General features: G+C 36.9%; 1 protein-coding gene across 1 annotated transcript in view; it reads left to right on the top strand.

Moving 5' to 3' along the window:
• Positions 1 to 1231: 1231 nt before the first annotated feature.
• DTNA (dystrobrevin alpha) overlaps positions 1232 to 24986 on the top strand; it is a 159899-nt gene continuing 136144 nt past the window's right edge. The window contains exon 1 of the mRNA XM_070940559.1: positions 1232 to 1279. The gene's annotated coding sequence lies outside the window, so the exon portion shown is untranslated. The remainder of the gene's footprint in view (positions 1280 to 24986) is intronic.

Raw genomic sequence — 24986 nt, 5'->3', positions numbered from 1 at the left:
TTCCAACCTTCCATAGCTCTCCTTGTGATAATATGGAGAAATGCATATTAGCAAAATCAACCAGGTAGATTGGAATGGCATCCCACAAAAGAATATACACTATGTAAAATGGGATCCCATTTCATTATCAAATGTCAAGCGCAAAAACACCACGACCACATGTGAAGTTCCAATTAAACTGATTTATTACTACTCATGCCTATGCACAGGAATCTACTCAACTAATGGTTAGTGCTATTTTGATACTAGATAAGGGTCAATGGAATTCAAGAGAGGTTGGACTTAGTCTGTTTTGGCTACATAGGGACTCTATGCTGATTCCTGTTTTAACTCCAGTACCAGGTTCTGGCATTCCTTCTCCTACATCAACTACATGAAAGGCAACTTCCCATGTGCCATGTGAAGGACAGCTATAGCTATATATTGGAAAACATAACAGCTCATTGGCAGTACACATACCACATGCAAAATATTTCAGATTCAGCTCATGCATCTCCAGATCTTCCCATAAATAATTTGACTCTTAAAAATCCCCCCCAATCCCTTCAGCTCACATTAAGAAAAGCTCCTATAATAGACTACTAGATTTGCTGCAAAAATCTGGACAATCAGTAGATAGTAACAAAGCAATATAGAAAACATGATTGCTTACTAATAGCCAGTGATTATCTTGATTTTGGTAGCCTGGATCTGGTAGATCCTACCCTGTATCCTAACCATTACGCGGTGGCTCAGTGCCTAAGATGCTGAGCTTGTCAATTGAAAAGGTCGGCAGTTCAGTGATTCTAATCCCTAGTTTTGCGTAACGGGGTGAGCTCCCGTTACTTTTCCCAGCTTCTGCCAACCTAGCAGTTCGAAAGCATGTAAAAAATGCAAGTAGAAAAATAGGGGCCACCTTTGGTGGGAAGGTAACAGTGTTCCATGCTCCTTTGGCGTTTAGTCATGTCGGCCACATGACCATGGAGACATCTTCGGACAGCGCTGGCTCTTCGACTTTGAAATGGAGATGAGCACTGTCCCCTAGAGTCGGGAACGACTAACACATATGTGCGAGGGGAACCTTTACCTTTATCTTTTTATCCTGTTTATAATTTAGAACAGCTTCTGCCAACCAATGCAAAGAATATTGAAGACTGATGGCTTGACCCAATATTATATCATTTTCAATGTTTCTTTTATGAATGAATGCCACAATCCTGTTTCTGTTGCAGAATTAAATCCAGGACAGAAAGTAGACCACCCAATAGCTGGATCCAAAGAAACATCCTACATGGAACGGGTGAGTATCTCAATGACAGTATAATTTGCTACCAATATGTAAATCACTTATGAGAGGATCTCCCAGTAGGAGAATTGTAGAACACTTAGATAAGCGTGAGCCAAAATAAGGTCTCCAAATATATTTGCAGAAAAATGTTCATCATTCCCAGTAAATATTTTTGTTCAAATTTGATATCATTTCTTCTGTAACAGAATTTATCTGGGCATAAGCCACCCAGAGTCATTGATTGAGATGGGCAGCCATAGAAAATAATTAAATAAATAAGAGGCATAATTCTCTCACACAAGTATATTAAGAGCTGTGGTTGCCTAGTGGTTAAAATGCAGCACTGCAGGTTAATTTTGCTGACTGCTGGCTGCCTGCAATTTGGCAATTTGAATCTCAACAGGCTCAACCTTCCATCCTTCTGAGGTTGGTAAAATGAGGACCCAGATTGTTGGGGGCAATATGCCAACTCTGTAAACCGCTTTGAGAGGTCTACAAAGCACTGTAAAGTGGTATATAAGGAATCAATAGTTGAGAACAAAGTTACCTGTCTTAATAAAAGTAATGTAACCATACCTCCAAATCATCAGCAATAATGACCTGTGAAAATCCAATGATTCTCCTGGGTTTTCCCTCCCCAATTTTTTAATCCTATCAATGCTCCTCTGTTTTTCAAAAACTGAAGGGCAACAATTGCTTGCACTTACCATGGGTAATATAAAACAATGGGAAAGGCCTCACCTGTTTTCTCACCTGTCATACAGATTTCAGTGAATGCACCAAAAGATTAGCACTCAGTTGCTTGGAAATGATCAGAATTCATTCTACTTTCAAAGTTGATCAATAAAAGTTCTATTTGTCTCAATTGTGTGTCTGTTATCATGGAGGTTAATTTATGTTCCTTATGTTCTTTAAGAAAGGCCATCTTATACCACCTTGCAGCATGCCCAGTATGAGTTCATGTAGTTAAAAAATGTCTAAATCTCCATGTTTTTGACAATCAACAAAGACATGTGGGTCAGGATTTACTGAGAATAATTGGTCTCTATATGATAAGAATGACCAGATTATATGCATTCTGAAATGTGTGAAGAGCAGGGCCGGATTTAGATGAAAAGAGGCCCTAGGCTATTCCACTTATGAGGCCCTTTCACCTATAGTGAAAGTGTAATTTTAATTTTGCTAACAATTTGAATGTAGGCCCCTCTTGATCTTGAGGCCCTAGGCTGAAGCCTAGTTAGCCTATAGGAAAATCCGGCCCTGGTGAAGAGCCAAACATTGGTCCCTCTGATTGTCAATGTTTATGTGGATTCTCCCAGCCATTTCTAAGGTCAGGTGGCAATTCAGCTTCAAACTAGAATTTCACTATGCAATATTATCTGGTGTTTAGGTGTTCAGGTGTTTTATAGTGGCATTGGGATTAGGGTTTCACTTTTATTTATTTTCCTCTCCCTTCAAAATGTTTATTCTCTTCATTTAATATCACTCCGGGAACTATGCAATGTTCCTTAGGAACATTGTTCCCATAATAAGAGTTGAATTCTTACTCTAAGGAGCCCATGGTCTCTGTTCAGACTTCCTTGGATGTGGGTTGATTGTCTTTGGTAATTGAGATATCACTTCTTTTTCTGTCTGGCACTATGGCTCATTACTTAATTTGTAAACTATGCATGTTGTTACATTCTTGAGGGATACCTGAATCTAGAGCTGTTGCATTGTATCTTTAATTTTTTTAAAAAAAAAAACAAACCCATTTTTTCTACTTTTATTTTTGCAAATGGCCTTATATACTGCCATTCACCAGAATATGGAAGTTTATTTACATACTTTGGATTAAAAGATAATGAAAGCAAAAAATGCATGAATAAACACATAAAAACAAAAACAATAAGGCTTTGATTCATTTTTAAAAGTTAATATTTTTTTAAAATTCAAAAAGATATTTATGATGTGGAAGCTCTATAAATGAAATACCAGAACTAAAAATTGTTGTTTTCTGGTGGTGAACTGTTTAATTAGTAAAGCAGAGGCATTAGAGATGGGTATTTGTTTCAGATGAAGACCATAGACTGATTCAGATTTCTGATGCACCATGGGACTTGTAGTTGGTGACTGTCCCCTGCCTTGTCTGATTATGCATAGAATTGTATCATTGTGCATTACTTACTACCTTGATATATGGGAAATATGGAGATGTTGAAGGAAATTGTTGCAATGACTTTTGATGCTAAAAGGTTTAACTCTTATTTATGTGTTTCTTGACTGCTGGGAATACACAACATTTAAATTGTATTTGTTTAGGATAACCCTGGAATAATAATGACATTCTATCCACCAACTCAATAGGTTCAACTTCCCTTAGTGTGCATTATCTGTATCTGGTCACATTTAAAGTCAGCAGCATTATGACTTTAGTAATTCTAGAGTAAGTGAAATTGACACTAAATGTGTTCTGCTGTGCCCTCATGTTGGGTAACTTCTGCTGAACTTATTCATTGGCTCGTTTTACATTATTTTAACTTTTGTCTACCTCTTCAGGAGGCTGTAACATGAAGGATTGGATCAACTCCTGCATCCGTTTCAGTAGTCCAATTTATGCATATACTAACAGACATAGAAACAAAAGTTTAACCTACCTCATTTGATGTGAATGATTAAATATAAAGCAAGAGCAATAAAAATGCTGTATGCAGAACAGTAGATTCATAATCATTTTCAGTAATATACTTCTCTGTTATTGTGTTAGCAGTGTAATTTGGTCCTGCATTTTCAGTTTTTCATCTTACTTACCACTTTATTGCTTCCCTTATCTTGCTGCAGACTTGCCATTTTTACCTTTTCTAGCAAGCTACATTTCTCTAGAGAGAATACTAGATGTGCTATAGAGCTCTGTAGTTAATACGGTCCTGAATGATGGCAACCTTGACATTAATAGCAGTTAATGGTATTAATTGTATGTTTGATAGTGAATGGAAACATATTTCTATAACCAAGGGCATTTACTTACTAAAAGGACTGCCAGAATAATGTTTGCACAACTACTCTTTAATCATGTTAACATGGATATTCCTTAATAATAATTGTATGACGGAAGTATCCACAATAAATGAAAAGTTGACAACTTTTATTGGCTTTTCTCTGCCTGTTAAAAGCTATTGGCATGAAGAAAGGTGGCAGAGGGAATATTTTCTCAAACCCTGATCTTCATGCTAGTTGAAATTTCATCTCTGTCATTTCTGTACAATTGCTGTTAAAAGATCCTGGATGGACTGTTTGAATTCTAATTAATAGTGTCACCATATTGCCATCTGAAGACAGCTGTATGCCACTGATTGATGGTAGTATCAAAGCATGAATATAAGTTCAATCTTATTATTTCCCAATCTTTCCTTCAGCAGCAAATCTGGTATTTTTCTTTCTTTCTGCCTCTTTGGTAAACAGTGCTCATTTGGACGTTGATTGATTTCTGTAACAATTTGAAGGAAAATAATTTGCTTGAAGGGTTTTATTTCTTCAGACCCAGACGTAGAACTCAAAAGTGAGCAGAGAACCTTTGTCTCCATTCAAAACCCACCCCCCAAAAAGGAGAAAAATGGAAATGAACCTTTTTTTAAACCTCAGCAACTATTCTTGACCAAGCTGTCATATAATTTTAGTCCTGTAATCTATGCGCAGGTATTGCCCAAGAAGTCAAAATATTTATGTAAAATAGAAAGGTAATCTAAGACCATGCAGGTAAATAAAGTAGAACCTGGAGTAATTCCACAACTGTGCTCTGAGATTTATTTAGTTATTTGTTTTAGTATTGCGTTGGCTCCAGATTCTCTAGTCTACTCTGTTAAGTTTAAAAGTTTAGCTGAAGCAAATATGTTTAATCTATTTTCCTTTAATGCTGACAAATTCCAGTTCAGCTATTTTTATTTTTATTTTTGGTCTAAGATAGTGGGCACAATTAAAATGTGATGTGCCAGCAGTTTCTTGAAAATGATCTGTAACTTGAGAGTCATATAAGGGGCTGCTTTTAATGAAGATTAACCTATAAAGTGGGGTGTTTGCATATTTGCATGGGTACTTTATTGTATTATACCATGATTTTTAGAATGTCTACAGGCAAACCTGTTTCTCACATCCATAAAATGTGGATTTAAGTCCACATTTATTTCTTTAGACATCATTTCCATAAAGTTATGGAGGTTCGGTATTTTCACATTTGCAACTGGTGCATAAATCAAGAGAGTAGGTAAAATGGGGTGCCCAGCAACAAGAAAAGGGAATCACTAAACAGAAAACTGAACCAAATTAAAACTATTCTTTGCATCTTTTACTGATGTAGACTACTTGATATTCCTTATACTATGCTGTTGCGAGGATCTGGAAATCTTTTAAGTAATAGAAACATTAATTGCTTTGTTGTTTTTGAATACCGTTTATTGAAATGTTAGAAAGCCAATGTCAAGAAATCAAAGAGCTTATTGCCATAACACTGCATCTAAAAAGCCAGCAACTCTTTTCTTTCTCTGCCTGTAGAAACTCACATGAAGCCAAATGCAACATGAATGTAAAATTGTTATTGTTGTTGTTCTTGTTATTTAATACTTTTTCTTTCTTTTCCTTTCCTTAATAATTTTCCTTTCCTTCCAGTTGTTGGACACACAAATGGGTACAGAGGTAGGAAAATCAACTTGATGCTTTGTTGCAAGGTGTAAACATATCCAAATAAATTTGTAATTCATTCTAACAAAGATAGAATAGAAAGGTATTATCTAAAAAAATAAAGACCTGCACTTAATGATACCAGCATTGCATAACAACTCTTTTCTTTCTTTATCCAGAGGACCTAAGAGCATATGTTTGCCTTAATTTGGTGACACAAGGAGTGTTGGTTAAGTAATGAATTTAAAAGCTCAAGGCAATATCTCCCATTCTTATGTTCATGTTTATTTGAACATTAATATTATTAAGATTTATCAGAAAAAAGACCATAACCATTGCAAACTATATATACTAAATCCAATTTGAATTCTTCCTTTTATATTTATATCTCCATTTGTATTTAAACATATTCTCCCATTTCCTCTCTTCAAATAAAATCTTCAAAACCATCCCTAGTCAGCAAACTACTGTTGGAAGAAATGTCCATCTGGGTTCAGTTCAAAGTGGGGAGAAAGACACTGAAAACATGGAGGCTATTTGGAAAGATGGTTTAATGGTGGACAAGACCACATGGTTTGAGGTCCTGGGCAAAATGAGCACATGGGTAAGAGCGAGAGAGAGAGATTTATACCCTCTCTTGGGCCCCACCTTGGAGCTTCCTGTTCCTCTGAAAGGAATGTATTCTGATTGGTTGTCAGACTCCCATCGGGCCATACAGGGGTAACTTTGTAAGTTGTCTTGAGTCCCAGGCTTGGTTGAATCTTGCTGGGTGATGTAATCTTCCCAGGTGCCATGTGGTGAGATGGGTAGAGGGCTAATCCTATTATGTCCTGAAGGTGAAGGTCTTTTGTGTTGTAGATAAGCTGGCCCAGCCTTTTGCCTTGTAAATAACCAAAGTATCTTCTGGGGGCAGGGAGCTAGGGCTGAGTTTCTGTTTTAAGATTTCTATTTCTCTTTTAGGGGAAATATTCTGCCTTTTTAATATTTCCTAAAATATTTCATTCTTCTAGGAGAGAGGTAGGTGCTAACTTTCTACACTACTAAACTTCACCAGAAATAATAGCTCATTTATTTTAACCTTGATCATACAAACCAATTTTATATTATTTATTCTTTCACCCAACAATCTATAGATCCCCCAAACATAATACTAACATCAGCTTTCTAATACTGTCTTTATCCTTCCTCTCAAAATCCTTAGTGTCTTTATCAAGGCCCTTTTATAATTCCAGCAGAAAGAAGTTACCCATGTCACTGTTCTCTTTGTCTCTTCTTAGAAAACCTTTGACAATTTCAAGAAGTTCTTTTGGATATCCAGTGTAGAGAAATTATCCATATCACTCTTCTAACACATATTCTAGCACTCTTTTAGCACATATTTATGTGCCTTTAAAATTATTAAATCATTATCCAGTTTCATTTGTAAATCCATTATTTCCATGTCTTTCTTATAGGCTATCACTTTGGGATCCATATTTCAATCAATTTTCAGTTTTATTTAATGAGGCTTATTATCTTCAGTAACACCTTCTAATTTTTCTATAATAGTGAATAAACTTCCTAAGTTCATTCATTGCAGCTCACTCTTTAAGATAGCCATTGATGGATTTATTTCCTTCTCCTGCCCTCTAGTATCCAAACTTCAAAGTCATCTTATCAGTTGTTTACAAATATAAACATATATTTTCCCATGGAAAGGATTTTTTCAATTAACTTGACTCAGCCTTCCATCCTTTCGAGGGAGGTAAAATGAGGACCCGGATTGTGGGGACAATAAACTGACTTTGTATAAAAAAGAACACTGCTTGGGGGGGAGGGGGGGGCAAAAGCCCTACTAAGCAGGTATATACAAAAAGTATGAAGGCTATTGCTTAACGCATTGTAAGCCGTCCTGAGTCTCCAGAGAAGGAAGGCATATAAATCGAACCAATAAAATAAATAAAAATAAAATAAATAAACTTCAAAATTTTAAATCAAGTCCTTCTGAGTCTTTAATCTATTTAAAACATTCTAAAGCCAATACTAATCATCCTTTTGCTGTATATTTAAAACAAATCTTTTTATAAACCTTTAAACTTATAGTTTTCTTTTTTTATAAATCTTTATACTTGTAAAACTCACCCAGTGATTTCAATAAGATCTGCGAATCTGAGGGTTCTCCCATCAGCCTTTTACTAACTAATATGGAGAGATGAGGTTCTAGGGATTGGTTTATAAAGAATGGGCTGTGGTATGGGATAAAGACTTGCTTGGTTTTACTTGAAGAGATAGTGATAAGTTTTAATGTTGATTATACCTTCTGGGAATAAATAGGGAGGTACTTTTTCTTTTCTGCATATACATATACATACACATACATACATATTATATTAGGTAGAGTCTATCAGTTTTATCTATGTAATATAATTTTCAATAAATTATTATAAAAATAATTTCATTATCAAAAGAAAATGTTTAGTAATTAAGTTTAGCAAAGATATAATTTCTACTGCTATCGGATTCCTAAATAAGATTAATACAGGAAGAAATGTGAATGTTTAAGAAATGTTTATTTTTATGGGTTAATGTGAAACTCTTTCAAAGCTCCTTCTTGTACTTAGTACTGTATATATCTAAAATTACTATATTTGGATGATGTCCATCCAGACAATTTTTCAGGAATAATAATAGGACTGTATTTCAGAAAGGAATTATTTTGGCAAATTATCTTTATACTTTGAGATATTTGATGTTTTGTGTACACTGTTTCCTCCCTGATGGTGGTAACCAAGCTATTTGTACAGCAGGATTTCCTAAACTTTTTGCCATCATACCTCCGTTTAGTGTAATCTTAAAATACACATCTCCCCCCTAAAAATCTGAACACCAAAATGAATGTGAATTGTTTTCACAATGAAAACAATACAATGAAACTTAGGGGAAACTTGATTTATTGTAAAAGGTCCTTCACACCTCCTCTGGATTCTATCGGCACCTCACTAAGGGAAGTACACCTCATAGTTTCGGAAACTGTTCTAGAGGGTTATTATGCCCTGAAGAATTAGGAAAACTTCTCAAAAGGATTCATTTATATTTTTCTTGGGCCTTGTGTCTCTGAGGTGTGTTGTCCTCAGAGATGTTATTTTAAATTTCATTTTTCTAAAAGACTTTGTGGCAATTGTTGATTTTGTCAGTGAAACATGCTTCAGGGTGGATTGCAAGTACTGTACTGAAATGAAGTACAATACAGACTGCCAAAGATGTGATGCTTTAACATTATTTTTGAAATTGCATTTCTGAATTGCAATGTCTGATCACGTAGTGTAGAGTAGGGAAAAGAGACAAATGTTGGCTACTCATCAAAGTCCATCATGTTTTATTATTAGGCAGAGTGCCATCCAAACAGAAGGACATAAATGGAAGTAAGCCAACTGGACATGTATGCATATCCTGTGAGGCAAGTGTGCTTGCATATTAATAATTTGGAAAAATTCATTTCCCTCCAAAAAGGCTGATGTCTGAATCAAGAGTGTAACCTTTGGGGGTGGGGGGAGAATCAGTCCATATTGAATTATGGCTATCCACTGCCTTGAGGTAACTGCTGTTCTGGGTGATTTGTTATTATCTACAGTGAGATGGTAATAGTTTTGCCTTCCCTTAATTCTTACGTATTAACTCTTGGTGCAATAGTAAATAAAGAAAAAATGTCATTCACTTAAAAACATGTTATGCTTTTCTCACCACAGTGAAAATGAGGCCATTTATTCATCCCCCCCCTTTCGCCCCGTTACAAAATTGTATATATGCATAGTTTTTATAATTGTTTCACGTACTGTATAAATGCTAAACATTATAATAATATAATATGTACAATATATCACTAGAGAGCACTAGAAGAATAACTGGCCTCTGGTTTAGCTCAGCAAAAAGTACTGATGACATAACCCTGAGATTTAGGAGTATTTGTCAAACTATTAAAGTCTTAAATAATTTCAGTAGAGTATATGCAGAGCCTGTTTCTGTAAATCTTAAAATTAGAAGAGAGAGCACGGAGTGGGGGCTCTATTATAAAGGAATGAAATATATATGCCCAGGGAAAAATACAGTTGCAAATATCGCCCTTTGTCTACTATAGCATTCTGCAGTATGTCTACTTTGGGAGTTGGTTGTAAAAAGATGTTCCTTCAATTTCTGATGTGCTGTGAATATTATGATGATGTTGTTGACATTTAAATTTAAGCAAATTTAAGGGGAGACCTGATGGAATTCTCTTTTTGCTGTGCTTTTCTGGAGAGACTATTGCTGTATTTCAGTTGCCTTTCTTGACCTGTGGTGGGATTTAGCCTTCTGGATGGTTTAGCTGAAATCATGAGGAAGGACACTATCTCTTTCAACCAGTATATTGCTGAACTTAGTGAGGGAGATTTTACTATGGATCTCTGCCTTTGAATGTACCTTGTAGATCTGAAAAGCAATTAGTAGAGATTCAGTCAAGGCTAAGTAACAATATAAATCTATCACATTCCAGGAGAAACTCACATTGAGTGTAAAAAGGTCATCTTAGTTTTGCAGCAACCCAAGCATATTTGATGCCTTGAAAACTGAGTTTGAGCCAAAAGGCTTGGCTTGCCAAGTTGGGGAAGACAGTCTATCTCATCTCCTCCTGCTAACTGCTATCAGTTGTATCTGATTGCAAATTTTGAAAACATTCTACTATGATTTATAATTCCAAGTAAGGTATTTCATTAGAATCTCTTTTAACAAATCTGTTATAGTCTCATTCTATGCATGTTTTTTCAGGAGTACATATCATTAGTTGCAGTGGGATTTGCTTGCAACTAAGTGAACCTAAAACTGCAAATTCAATTCAACAGTACATTGCACCTCATAGATTAGTCCCCATATTAGTTAACTTCTGGATGGTATCCATTCTCCATGCTTCTGGCTTTAGGATTTGAATGCATATTGATTTTTGAGAGGATTAGGGCTGAATATGCATCCAGTCCAATGGTGGCTTCTACTTACCTTTACTACCGGCTCGCAATGGGATCGCGTGCATGCCTTGCTTCTGCACATGCGCAAAAGCTTCTGCGCATGAGCAGGTCGCTGATGATGACATCCAGGGCGGTAGGTGGGGCCTTCTGCCAGTTTTACTACCAGTTCTTGCAAACCGGTTCAAACCGGGGGCAACCCACCACTGATCCACTCCCCTCTGACCCCAGAAATTCCATCAATGTCAGCACACTGTACAAGTAGGTACGTATCTTTATTAAGGGTTTAGTGTGAACCTTGAAAACAAAGTTGATGCTTGGAGTTGCATTAAAATGCCCTGTTTTTTAAGATTGAATGATTTAATGCTTAGGCATAGCAGCAGTTGTCTCCTGCTGATTTGGTTGTTTGCAGAAGGGAGCAAGGGGGAGCAAGTTACAAAACATGCATGCAATACAAATTAGGTCCCTTGTGTATTTGCATTGCAAAGCCACGTATGTAAAGGATGTATCTAGGACCACGAACTCATGATGTATGCCTTGGTGTCATTGTAATTAGCTGCCAAAGACTTTGAATGTTGTTTCTGTTTTCCTATCCAGTAAGAAAGGTTTGAAAATGTTAGCAAACCTGACTGAGAAAAATAAATTTCAGTATAACTCCCAAAATATTTATTAAAACCCAAGAGGTATGTATTCAGAACTGTGCAGAATAGCTTTCTAACAGGAAAAAAGTTTCAGAGTTAACCATCACTAGTTATAATTGGTTCTCCACTCTGGTTGCTAAGTAACATTTGCACTTAACATTTTAAACTCTAGTTTGTAGGCTTGGTACAATGGGCTGCCATTGATGTTCTAATAAGGAAAACAATGGAGAGCATACATTTCAGTGTGTACAAGAAGAAAACAAATTGATTTCTTTCATTTTTTTTTTGAATAGGAGAATTCTAATTCCCATGCCTTCTCAACTCTGTCATTTGCACATCTCAGGGACTTTGAATTTTTATTAATTATGGTAATTCCTTCTAGCATAGATTTAGAACTTTACTGTGATATGTGGACAGTGATATTCATATAATACGTGGATATACTGTTTGCAGATATCAGGGGATTACCATTTACAGATTAATTCAGCCATATGTTCAATTTCTGCATTGCATAATTATTGACAGTTTGGGTTATATGTAATGATCTCCAAAATAGATTATCTAGCTGTAAGTAATTTAAATGTGAAGTAATATAGCATGCTTGCTGTTTTCTTGTGGAGCCTAATGGAAATCAAGTATCTCCTTTGATGACAGTTCTTGTTCTTTTAAAAACCAAATTAACTATAGAATCTCTTTCCCCATCTATCCAATATGTGAAAAACCTGGAAGATTCTTTTTAATCATTTCAACGTTCAACGGGAAGTTTCCTCCTGAACTGCTCTTTGCTCCTAATGGGAAACCTAGATGATTGCACACAGATTATCAGTTTATAACATACATTTTAGCTTTTGAACTCTGAATAAATAGGAATGGTCAGAGTTCTGAGGAATGAAAGGCAGGGGTATAGTCAATCAGCTGGCCTGCTGACAGGGAACTATGAAAAGGAAAATCCCTCTTTTGCTATAGAACAGCCTGATCTTGGAAAACTTCGCCAACTTTGTTCCTAAATGCTAAGTTTGATGATCCCATAAAACAAGAATTTCCAACTACAAGCCCTACTGCTTATGACAAGACACATTGTTAGCTCAGGATTATGCTGGAATAAAGGAGGCTTTGATTTACCATTTAAAGAGAAACTGTCTGATGCAATAAAGGTTGAATTTATTTGTCAGAGCTTAAATTCCACTTAGCTGAAACAGTCCGCAGAGTAGACTGATTCCATATTCCATCAACCAAACTACTTTACACCTTATGAGCCCCACTACCTGCATCCTATGCCTAGAATTGTTGTCTCCTCCACCTTCCATTTTATGAGATTTGGTGATTTTCGGCTTCAGTTAATGATTTCATCATCAGATAAGCTGCAAATGTTGATCTGCACCTCCATTTTGATAAACAATTTATCAGATTTGGAGGCCAGAAGCCAAACTCCTGCCCCTGTTTAAATCTCTGTTCAGCAAGCACAAGATCCATATGTGTAGGCTCAAACAGATGATCCTGAGAGGAGGTCTTGTCTTTCATCCCTCCCCTTTCCTTGGAAATGAGGAAAACTGACCAGCTGTATATTTTTCCTCCTTTGAGGGAAAAAATCTTGCAGCTTTGCCATGACAGTTGGCCAATTGGATATCACTGAGTTTTTGAAACAATCCATCTGCTACTCTGGGACTTTTAGTGGCTTCATGTCAGAATAGACATCAAAGCCAAAGTTTCATCTTGTCACATGTTCCTATGACAGCTCTCTAACTGCCAACCAATCAGACTGCTATATTTCACCCCATCACTGCAAGGGATATATTTTTATTATTGGAAAGGGCCCTGATGCCATTTCTGCCATAGTTTATATATTTATTAGTTGTTTATGTTTATTTACTTAGTGAATAAAACATTAAAAAAGAACATTAAGAAAAAATAGAACAATACAACAAAAGCAAAAAGAAAACCCCACAAAGCTCCTTCTCTAAGAGCAATTTGATATGTGAGAATGACTTTGGGAAATGACGGGAAGAGATGTTGCTTTGGGGATGATCAGATAAAAGGGGGAGGACCCCATAGCTGAATAATAGACAAAGAAAGAAACTTAGGCAGGATCTGCCCTAACCTATCAAGCAATAAAAAGGGAGATTTCAACTTTCAATCTGCAGGTTACATTAACATAGTCTTGCAAGTGTGAAACTGCCAGATGTCAGAATGCAAGTACATAAGGTCAGAGTTTGCTTCATGGTGTAACTGCACGCATGGGGAATCTCTCAGCAACTCCAGGAAGTGAAGGAGAAAACAGAAGAGGGTGTGGAAGCTGGCAAGTCTAGAAATCAAAAGGCAGATAAGAAGGTTATCAAAACAGTGGTACAGCTTGTCTGATGATGAAATCATTAACTGAAGCTGAAAAGCACACCTTTTGATGTTGGTGAATTGTCAATTACTATGGTACAACTAGATGTGCTTTTGTTTTAGTACATCACCAATTTTATAGAAGAAACAGAAAAGCCATGGTGCTAAAAAAGAAAAGGTACTAGTTCTTGATTACTCGGATATCTTGGTCTGAAAAAATCCTAGGAACTTGATGAGGAAACAGAGGTTCAGAGAGTTGAAACTAGGTCTTTGCAAAGTTGGTGCAACCTGCTAGAGATCAGGGAATAAGTGGTAGGATGTTCCTCTACATAGTTAAACCCTGTGAAGAAAATTACCACTTATTATAGAGTATAATCTGCTTTTAATCAAGCTCTTATTTCAAATGCATTATCTCTTTAGGTGTGGAAAATGAAGATGTACATTATTTTAACACACACACATGAGATCATGGCTTCTTCTTCCCTGTATGTATTCAAATGGTTGCTAAACCGAGTTGAAATATTGGATTCCTACATTGAGCAAAAGGCTGAAAGCCTCAACATTCCGTTTAGCTCTTTATGATTTGAAATTGATCTATATTTGTATCTTTATGTACAAGGAACATTTTGTGCATTTCATGCAAATGGATATCCTGTGGGCTAAAGCCCTTGATTTTTTAGAGCCTTGCATGCTACATTACTACCACATTGAATGAAAATAGCAACCCAGGAGTCATACATTTTCAACATGAAAAGAATTTATGGCATTTCCACTACAATAACTCTGATTGCAGTTGATTTTTCTGTCTTAAGGGTTGAGCAGACTTTTCTGTCACTGCATGTCAGGGAACATAGGCAGTCTGTCATTCAGGACAGTTACATAGGTATTCCATTTATATTTCTGCAAATGTAACATTCTACCTAGGGGGTCATTGAAACAGCAAAGAACAGGAAGTCAGATCAACTAATCAGCACAGGATGGGCACCTCCACACAACACACAGTTGGAATTTGGGAGGTGTTGTGCATTAACCCTGCATCCATTTGCAACCTATACCTACCCATCAACCCCTTCACAGCGTAGGTATGTGGCAGTCACTATGGGCAATTACAGCCAACTCTAAATCAGCCTTTTCACTGGATTGTGTATTCTTCCAATAAGTGTGTGTTTGAATGACAGTCTAATTACATTACTAAGATTCTAAGTAATGACTATTCGTTTTCCTCCTGCGATACTATTCTAAGGGTAAAAAAATGTTACTAGCTTTTAAAGAAAAACATTCATTTTACTCCTCATCTGATCTTGCCAAATATTCAACTGACAGTTTGGGATACTTTTCTACACAATTTCCAGTTGTGTTGTACAGCAGTCTGCTCCCTCTAAGTAGCATAGTGACAGACTCAAAAGAGTTAACAAATGTGGACATTCATCCTTCAAGATTCTCTTTGCAAGGATAAATCCTTCCACAGAATTGAGGTTGGCAAATATAGCTAAAAGTAGAATGTGTTCCAACTTCAATAAGCAGCCAGATTGAAATTGTATTAAAAATGTCAGCAAATCTGTATGTGCTGCTACAGAAAAGAATTCTCAGGTAGGCTTAGTTGGGAAAAAAACCCCAGCTTTGTTAAATGTTTTGGTCACAGGCCATTTAATGCTTTATAAACAACATTGGATAAAGATGAATATAGCCTGTTAAATTAAAACAAAAAGGGTGAATGAATTTATTATCCCCTCTTTGCTTAAATGTGTAGGATTTTCTCTAGATATTTAGATTGCAATTCTATATGCTACAGTTGGGCAGTGTGTGTACCTTAGCCCAAGTATATGGGACTTTGAGCTAATTTCAAATATATTCTATGAGTGATTTATTCAGATCCTTAGTAAAAACTATCTGTCCTTACCAAAAGGAGTAAATGAAGAAGAAAGGGGATGTCAGAGATTGAATTTCGTCATCTACTCTTGAATTCACTCACCTCTCACCACAACTCATCCTATTAGTGCACAATCCACAACTGATACAACCTCATTTGGAAAAATATGGAGGTTGGCTACTTCTAGGGCAGTGGTCGGCAAACTCATTAGTAAACAGAGCAACAATTTCAATAGTACAACAATTGAAATTTCTTTTGAAAGCCAAATTTTTTCAACTTAAACTATATAGGTAGGTACATTGTTACTAACTTAATTAGTTCTTTTTAACTACAATTAAAAAGTAGGAGGAGGGGGATGCAACATGCGGAGGGCCAAGTCCGCTCCCGTTCACCTCCCCACGCTTGTTTACCCGTCCCAGAGAGCTCGGGCTATGCCTCCCTCCAACCCAGCCACCTTCCTTGCTGGCGTCGCTCCTGAGCAAACTGTTCTGTCCTTGGCTGTTGCAAAGAAGCGGCAGCTCTTGGTGCGCCATGCCCGCTTCATTCTCTTTGAGAGCTGCTTTGCACCTTGTTTGCAAAGCAGCTCTCAAAGAGAAAGAAGCAGGCATGGCTCACCCAGAGCTGCCGCTTCTTTGCAACAGCCGAGGACTTCTTCTGCTTGGAGCTCCAAACTGTGGAGAGGGGGGGTGGCTGCAACGCCGGCAGCTTCAGTGGGCTCCTTCCCTCAGTGGTTGGTTTTCTTTTACCTAATTAAAGGCTGCTCCGTGCCTTTTGATCTTTCTACCCAGCCACTGGCGCACAGCGCTGAAAAGACCTCCGGTCACTGCCGCCATCTTCGCACATTCTTCTCACCGGCTGAAGGACTTTTTGGCACTTTGTGGACTTTTCAGTATTTTGTGGAAGAGCCACACTCAAGGGGCCAAAGAGCCGCATGTGGCTCGCGAGCCGTGGTTTGCCGACCACTGTTCTAGGGGTAGATTCCACTGAACCCAAGGAAGAACATTGCTAAGATTTCTCTTTTTATTTTACTTCCAAATATCCATAGTAGAAGAAGGGGACAAAACAGAAGCATTCTTTTGAAATCTCCATCTACATGTTAAAATTATTTCTCCTAAAAATATCAAAAGTGGCACATTGATGTGAGTACTGAAGTTTATGAAAGATATTTCTGGAGGAGAACAATTATATAAAAATATAATAATATCTGATTTAAAGAAGCAGATGAAGAGAAGATACTGCTATATACACCATAGAAACAGACTTGTGTGTTATATAGAGAGCATACTAAGCAGTTCCAGCATACTATCTTTGAATAGCTGCCATATGTTGTTGTAGCGTGTGATTTTAGTTACACAGGTAAATGGCAAGTACCAACTTTGTAGAGTCAGGCTTCAAGTGAAAAGCTGGCACTATAATTCAAATGGCAGCTACTATATTGATCTATTGCAGCATATGTAGGAGTTAGGTTGACATCTTACAAACTAGCATATTCTGTGAAATGATAGTCAATCTGGTATTCCAGATGCTGAACTATAACTCCAGCATCTCTCACTGTTAATCTTGCTTGCTTTGGATGCAACTTTTGGAGTACCATATGTTGCCTATCCCTGTTGTGGTGTAGGTATTCATGCAGTATACTACTTTCCATTGGTTCGAAAAGGTTCTTCTCTGTATTTATGGTGTGGACTGTGATGGGTTTTGAATAGTTCAGAAGAACTTTTGAAGAATTCAGGGGGAAAAAGCTTTTCTGTTTTGCACTGGATAGAATTAGGTTATATGTTATGTTATGTTACAAAGCCATTGCAGGTCTTTTCCATTTAAAAAGATACAGCTCTCTAACATGCCAAGGATCTTGGATTATAGTTTTACTTTGGAAGGTATGAGTACAATAAGAGGAAACAGCAGTTAGATTCAAAGATTTTATACTATCGCCATGCCTCATTATCATTACATAATAATGGAAAACAGTAAAACAGGAATAGAAAGGCAAACCATTGGATCCTGTCTTATGTGAAATTGATAGAGTTGTTATTGTGTACATGAGCTCATGAATTCTCACTGCACTGTATTTGCTGGATTCCTTCCAGACTTACAGCCTTTTTCTTTTTAGTGGCCTGGCTTGCAATGCTCCATAGATATGCCAGTATTTTACACAGTATCTGAGCAGAGATCTACTGTATTCCTACATTAATCAAGAAGATGCTCAAGCAAAATTATTTTGTACAGCGTTCAACATATATAACATTTTGTTTAAATAATAATCATCTTAAATTAATATAATTTAAAGAAATTATTAAGATGAGGAAGGAAAACCTGAGTATTTACAAACAATGCCATATGTTTCAAAGAAGTGCAATGTATTCCTACTTCTCTGGATTTCTAGTGAGTTCAGTAGAACGTATATTCCATTGTAACCAGAAAACCTTGTGCATATTTATTTCCTCAGTAGTAACTTTTCTTGTATGTAGTAGGATTGCGCTATTAGGGAAGATCAGTTAGGGAAGCCTTATGAAAATCAAAATGGCTACTTAATCCAACATTTGTTCCATATAGGAATATATTTACTATTATTAAAAGATGAGGAGATGAGGGAGGAACCCCCACTACTCTTCCCAGTCTGTGTCATTCCCCATGCACCTACCCCAACCTGTGCAGCACCTTGTGCACACACCATGCACTCTCCCTGACTTGTGCTGCCTCCACATGTTTTACCAACACATGTGGGACCTCTTGTGCATCCCAATGCACCCTTCTCAACCTGCAGCACCTACCATGCCCTAGCCCAGGGGTCTCCAACCTTGGCAACTTTAATTCTGGAGGACTTCAACTCCCAGGATTCCCCAGCCAGCAAAGCTGGCTGGGGAATTCTGGGAGTTGAAGTCCGCCAGGCTTAAAGTTGCCAAGGTTGGAGACCCCTGCCCTAGCCAACACACACAAACCCTCTCATGCACCCCTGTGTACTCTTCCTGACCTACTGTGCACACTTGCATGCCCTCCCTGACCCACATTCCATCAAGCATATTGAGTCTTCTCCACACTGTTTTTGGGTGGAGGGGAAGATTACAAGCAGATTTTGCTAACCAAAGTACAAGGGAGTGATGAGGAATGTACTTTTGAAAGCCCTCAGAATTTCCTAAGCATCCCAGGAGGTGCCTTCCTGTTTATTTATAACCTTGGTTCGGTACTCAGCCTGAGTGCTCTTAGAGGCAATGATTTTATCGTTTTCCACATTGTGCTGATATCCTCTTATGGACTGATGCATGTGAGTGTAAGACAAACATATTAATTGTACTGTCTGTGATTGATTTTGCACATTGTTTAATTAAATGAGTAAACTGTATTTGTCTTGGCATTTTAATGGTGGAAGCTGCATCTGACATTATTTGCTACTTGTCACCGCAGTTGGAATATTGTAGATTTGAAGCTGAAGCAGGTGATATAATCAGTCCTCTGTTGTGGTGTCACACAAGTACTTTGTCTCAGTGATGGGTTTGTTTTGATATGTTCCAAAGTGAACTGACTTTGATCAGCATAGTGAAAAACCTAAAATAGGAGGTGGAACACATCACCTCCTATTTTAAGGCGGTTTAAAGTATTTACAGTCTTATTATACTGTGTCTGTATGTATATGTGGGTGTATTAGGCTATCTTTTGTTGCTTTTCACTGATTGAGTAAAAATGCTATTTCCCCCTATTTTTATGGTACTGTTAGTAGAAATATTGGGCAAAGAATTCTTTTTTATATAGCCTGTAAAAGCCTGTAACAGATGGGTTTCTGTACATTGGATTACAATTCTTTGAACTTCCAGGTAAGAGTCTGTGAATTCTGGGAGTTGTTGTCCATTACATTGGGAAGCCCTGAAATCCAGCCTCAATAGTACCATCAGCAATTAACCACTCAAACATACTAATAAACTTTAACATTCCTATATTCCCATTATTTATCTGGCCAATAGTCTGAAATAGTCCTGCATCATCTTTTATTTTATTTTATTTGTTTCAGAATTATGGCAGTTTTCTTTTTTCTCCAATGTCAAGTGTAAACTGATGCATGAAACACTTACTATATTTAGTGTACAGTATCTAGTTTCAGATTTTAAAAAAGATCGAATTCTTAAGCTTTTCTGCTTCTATCTCCTCTCCCTCCCCCCTCCCACCCTCATGCTCTGGAATTTTGTGTGTGAATTTAATTAATGCAATGTTCTGGAGAATTCTAAAGCTTGCATGCTTTTTTCTGCCTTTAGGATTGGATCTAATAAATGTATTTCTAAAAATTGCTTTTAGAATTCTTTTCTCTCACACATCATAACAGCAGTCTCTGGTTTTAGGCAATGTTTGTTAAAACATGACATCGAAAAAGATCAGCAAATGTTTTTTAAAAGGTGTGGGAGGGATTATATACTGTACTGTTTTATTTATTTATTAAATTTATTTGCCATCCCATATGTATGTCCCATATGTATGTATGTCTCACTAATGACTGAGAAAAATATAACCTGCAATAGAAGCTTAATTTACAACGCTCTAGTCTACAATGTTATACTGCTGCATTATTATACTATATTGTAAATTTTCCATTTCCCACTGTAGCCATTATGATATTATATCATCCTAGATCTTCTGGGCCTTTCTGCTCTGGGTTGCAAAATCCAGACTCAAAGCTATTAATTCTTACTTTCTAGAAATTACCACTTTGAACACCCATACACATATTTTTGATACAATGTGTATGTCAAGTAAGTTTAGTTTGGAAATTCAAAAGACTAATTTATTTTGTGAAAATCTGACAGTGAGAGCTGCATGCAATTTTTCCTTTACTTACTGTAACATATGTAGTCTAACAGCAACCACTCATCCAATTTCTATACTTTGAGCTTGTTTTCAGACAATTTTGTAAGTTTAATTGTGGAACCTTCCCCAGAAACCACAGCTCGGTTTTAGTTTTGTCACAGCATCCCTTTCATTCTTTTAATTTACTGCCTCTGGAGTACGAATGATGTGGATTTTTAGATACCCTTATATTATCCATATGTTCCATAATTAAGGTTTGTGGGGAAGTAGACAGATATTTCTGCCTGTGGGAAACTAAACCCAGAATTAATATTTCTCTTCTACTTTACATTTATCACTCTAAGGTATGTGAGGTTAGTCACATAGCTCTGGGCGAGGACTTTGCACTATCCATAAATTACACTTTACTTTGTACTGTCTCAATAGCTTAGATCCACCACACGAGATCAAAACCAATGTTTTAAAAAAGCAGTTTTACCTTTCATTCCACTGCTGATTTAAGGCATGTAGAAGAAAGAATCATAAGTCATGATTGTGACAGTCAGGAGTATTTTATGGTAGCAATGTACAGAAAAGCGTTGTATTTTGATCTCCTCTCTGGAAAAAAAGATATATATTTGTGTGGGTGTGTTTTACCAAATAAGTGTCTAATTGCATTTCAATTATGTTGAAAGGATTCTTCAATAAAATCATTTTTAAGGAAAATATTTATTATTAAACGTATACCCTGTCTTTTTATTTATGGAAATAATCAAAGCAATTTACATTTTTTAAAAAGTGTAGAATAGAAAATGTAATCATAAAATCAGAAGGAAAAACATTATTCTTAAAATGTCATTGAAATAATTTACAGTCCAAAGCCTTGTGATAGAGGAATGTTTTTGCTATTTTCCCAGATACAGGGAGAAAAAGGGCCAAGTATCTCTCCTGGGCACCTTTGCTTTGGAGAAAACCCTAATTGATAAAGTAGAAGTTGTTTTTTTTAACAAATGTACCGGTACATTAGTTGTATACCATTAGAAGAATTTTATATTCCAGCATAAAGGCAAATCCTACCTGGGAATTGCCAGGAGTAATCGAGGCTTTGCAAAGGGAGAAATGTTCATGCATATGCAGTGATAGATACACAGAGGAACAGTTATTTATCCTAAGGTCTCTGTCTAGGAACAGTTTTGTGTGTACTGAACATCAGGGGTGTCAAACCTGATTTTATTGAGGGCTACATCAGGGTTGTGTTTGACTGCGCGGGGACTGGAGTGGGTGTGGCCACCTCAATGACACTCGTGTTGGGAGCGCTTTTCTAGAGAAAATGGGCTCCTGAGCTCTGTTTTCGACTGCTACGGCCTCCTGCAATCCTCTGCCAGTGAAAATGGAGCTCGGGAGGACCCACGAATGGGTCTCCCAAGCTACATTTTCATTGGCAGAGGCACCGCAGGCCAGATCTAAGTACCCCGCTGGCTTGATCCAGCCCCCGGGCCTTGAGTTTGAAACCCCTGCTGTACATATTTTATTTCTATCCCACCTTATTATTAAATTAATTAGTCAAGGCAGTTAGGTAATTAAAATATAGGATATACAGTACTTTTAAAGGATATTTGATATTTATGATGGTTACAGTGTCCCTGGGTCATTTATCACTTTTTGTGACTTTCCCACAAACAAAATCAATGGGGAAGCCAGTTTCATTTAACAATCGTATTATTAATTTAACAACTGCAGTGATTCAGTTAACAACTATGGCAAGAAAGGTTGTAAAGTGGGGCGATAGCAATAGCAGTTAGACCTATATATATTGCCCCATAGTGCTTTACAGTACTGGACAATTTACAATATCAACATATTGCCCTCAACAGTCTGGGTCCTCATTTTACCAACCTTGAAAAGATGGAATGCTGAGTCAACCTTGAACCAATCAGGATCTAAGTTTACTAGCAATACTGCATTCTAACCACTGAGCCACTAGGGCAAAACTCAATTAATAATTGTGTTGCTTACTAACAAAATATTTGGGCTCAATTGTGGCCATTGGTCAAGGACTACTTGTATTAGCCCCAGAGAGATACTTGTAGCCTTCATTATGGAGTCCTAAAAATAATAAAAATACGAAATCAGTCAAAATATACAGCCACTCCTAATCTCTTGTAGGCAGAAGCCATAAAAAGTCTGTAATGTATCCAGATGTGAACAAACTGACAATATCAAGCAAATTGCAAATTTAGGAGTAGTGCTCATTTAGAGGAGCACTAAACCCATTTAAAGACCAAATGCAGTGCTCTTTCAAAGAAAACCTCTCTATAAGACCTGATGAGTACTATGGAAAGTATCACTCAGGTCTTTTGTGAGCAGATAGCTTATGAAGGAAACAGATAAAGAATAACAGAGTTGCAAGGGACTTTGGAGGTCTTCTAGTCTAACCCCCTGCTCAAGCAGGAAATTCTATAATATTTCAGACAAATGGTTGTTCAATGTCTTCTTAAATACCTCCAGTATTGGAGCACCTACAACTTCAGAAGGTAAGCCATTCCACTGATTGATTGTTCTAATTGTCAGGAAATTTCTCCTTAGTTCTTGGTTGGTTCTCTCCTTGATTAGTTCCATCCATTTCTTCTTGTCTTGCTTTGGAGAATACCTTGATATTTTAGCAAAAACCAAGTATTCAATCTGGCTTACATTTTGATGTAAGCCACGTCAAAATGGCCATGGAGATCAGTTTTCAGTGACCAAAGGGAATGGTTACTTTCAGTACCCTAAAGTGGCCAGTAAGATTCCAACCCTTGATTGTCATCCACCAAATTATTGGTGAAATGTGTACCAGATCATATCCAGGACAAAGATTGTATCAGGGGAAAAGAGAAAACACTTCTTAAAAACTGGAACAAGTAAGGACAGTTTTAAGCTGCTTTGGTTATGGGCTTGGATGAGATGAAGATACTGCTATAAGGATATTCAGAAAAAAGCAGATTTTGAGCTATGTTGTCCCATAACTAGCAACATGCGAGGAGTAGCGCAAAGAAAGGGAACCAAACTAAGTTCCATCTTATTTCACAACCTGGAAGTGATGCAGTGTAAATACTTCACTGAGGTATTGAGCATTTGTATGAACTGGATGGATGCATAATGATTACTCTCCACGTCCATCTTCGTTCCAAGAAGGAATCATGCTTATTATCCAGCTCATGGATGCATGTTTCCCCAGCACAGGCGATTTATGGCTTTTTCAATAGGCATCTGAAAGTATTTTTGGGATACTTTCTATAAAGTACGAAATCGTGAAAGTCTGACAATTTTGCCAAGTTGCTCCAAAGTTTTCTTAAAAAGAAACATCAATGCATATTTTTGTATACACGTTACAACACACTCATCTATTTTCTCTAGCCTCTCTACATATCCTAGCAACATTTTCATCTACATGTTCTCCAAAAATGCAAGATTGTAAATACTTTAAAAATACAATCGAAGTTGATATTGATATTGTCAGCTAGGAAAGAAATCCAACACTGATGGCATGTTGACTTCCTTGCAAAATGTAAGGCTATCTGATAAAAGTTAAGCATGCAGTAATTTGACTTTTCAATAATTTTCTGATATCATTTTTGAACCTTTTTATAGGCCATTATTTTGCTTTGTTTATATTTGAATATTTTAATCTAATGCAGCATTACTGTGAATCAGGGGTTTAATTCCTTCCAGTGTTTGCAGCATACTATGTAATGTGAAAAATTTACTGAATACATTATATAACTTATGAGTCTGTTGCCATAAGCAACTGTGCTTGGACAACTTTATGGGCATTTTTTTAAAAAAAACAGACTGAAGCAGCTAATCATGACATCCATCTTTATCTTAAGATGAGATCATTATCTTTTAATAAGCTGCCTGTTATAGAGAGCAATAATTTCTAAACAAAGAGAAGCAGTTTTCAATTGCGTTGCCTATACCTTGTGGTAAGCTTACACATTCAGTACTGATTGTCCCAAAGGTGCTTTTTTCAAAAGGCAACTGGACTGTTTTTCTTCCTTAAGGAGGAAGAACAAAACGTTTCATTTCTCATCCAAGAAACTTCATCAGTTGTAATGGGGTAGGGGTGGGGGTGAATGGAAGGATAGGTACTGACAGTTGAGGACTGTCAACTGTCTCAGCTGTCAGTACCTATCCTTCCATGCCTCTTCCCCCCCCCTCACTGCCATCACAACTGATGAAGAAACGAAACGTTTTGTTCTTCCTCCTCAAGGAAAAAATAGTCTAGTTGCCTTTTGAAAAAAGCACCTTTGAGAAAACTATAAACTGGATGATTGAGAATCTCCATAGACATTCAGTACTGATATGCCGGAAAAGGGAGGAATGGATTTAAGGGTAGGTTTTGAATAAATCTTAGGCTAGTTCCTTCAGACCTAATGAAGCATTATAAAACAAATACAGGGAAAATTGTACTTTTTCTTATTGCATATTATCCACCTCAGGCTTAA

This window comes from Pituophis catenifer, unplaced genomic scaffold (genome assembly GCF_029215685.1).
Source record: "Pituophis catenifer annectens isolate HBS135680 unplaced genomic scaffold, rPitCat1.0.hap2 SCAF_3, whole genome shotgun sequence".
Classification (NCBI taxonomy): Eukaryota; Metazoa; Chordata; class Lepidosauria; order Squamata; family Colubridae; genus Pituophis; species Pituophis catenifer.
The sequence above is the reverse complement of the archived record's forward strand: the minus strand, read 5'-3'. Positions and strand labels throughout refer to the sequence as shown.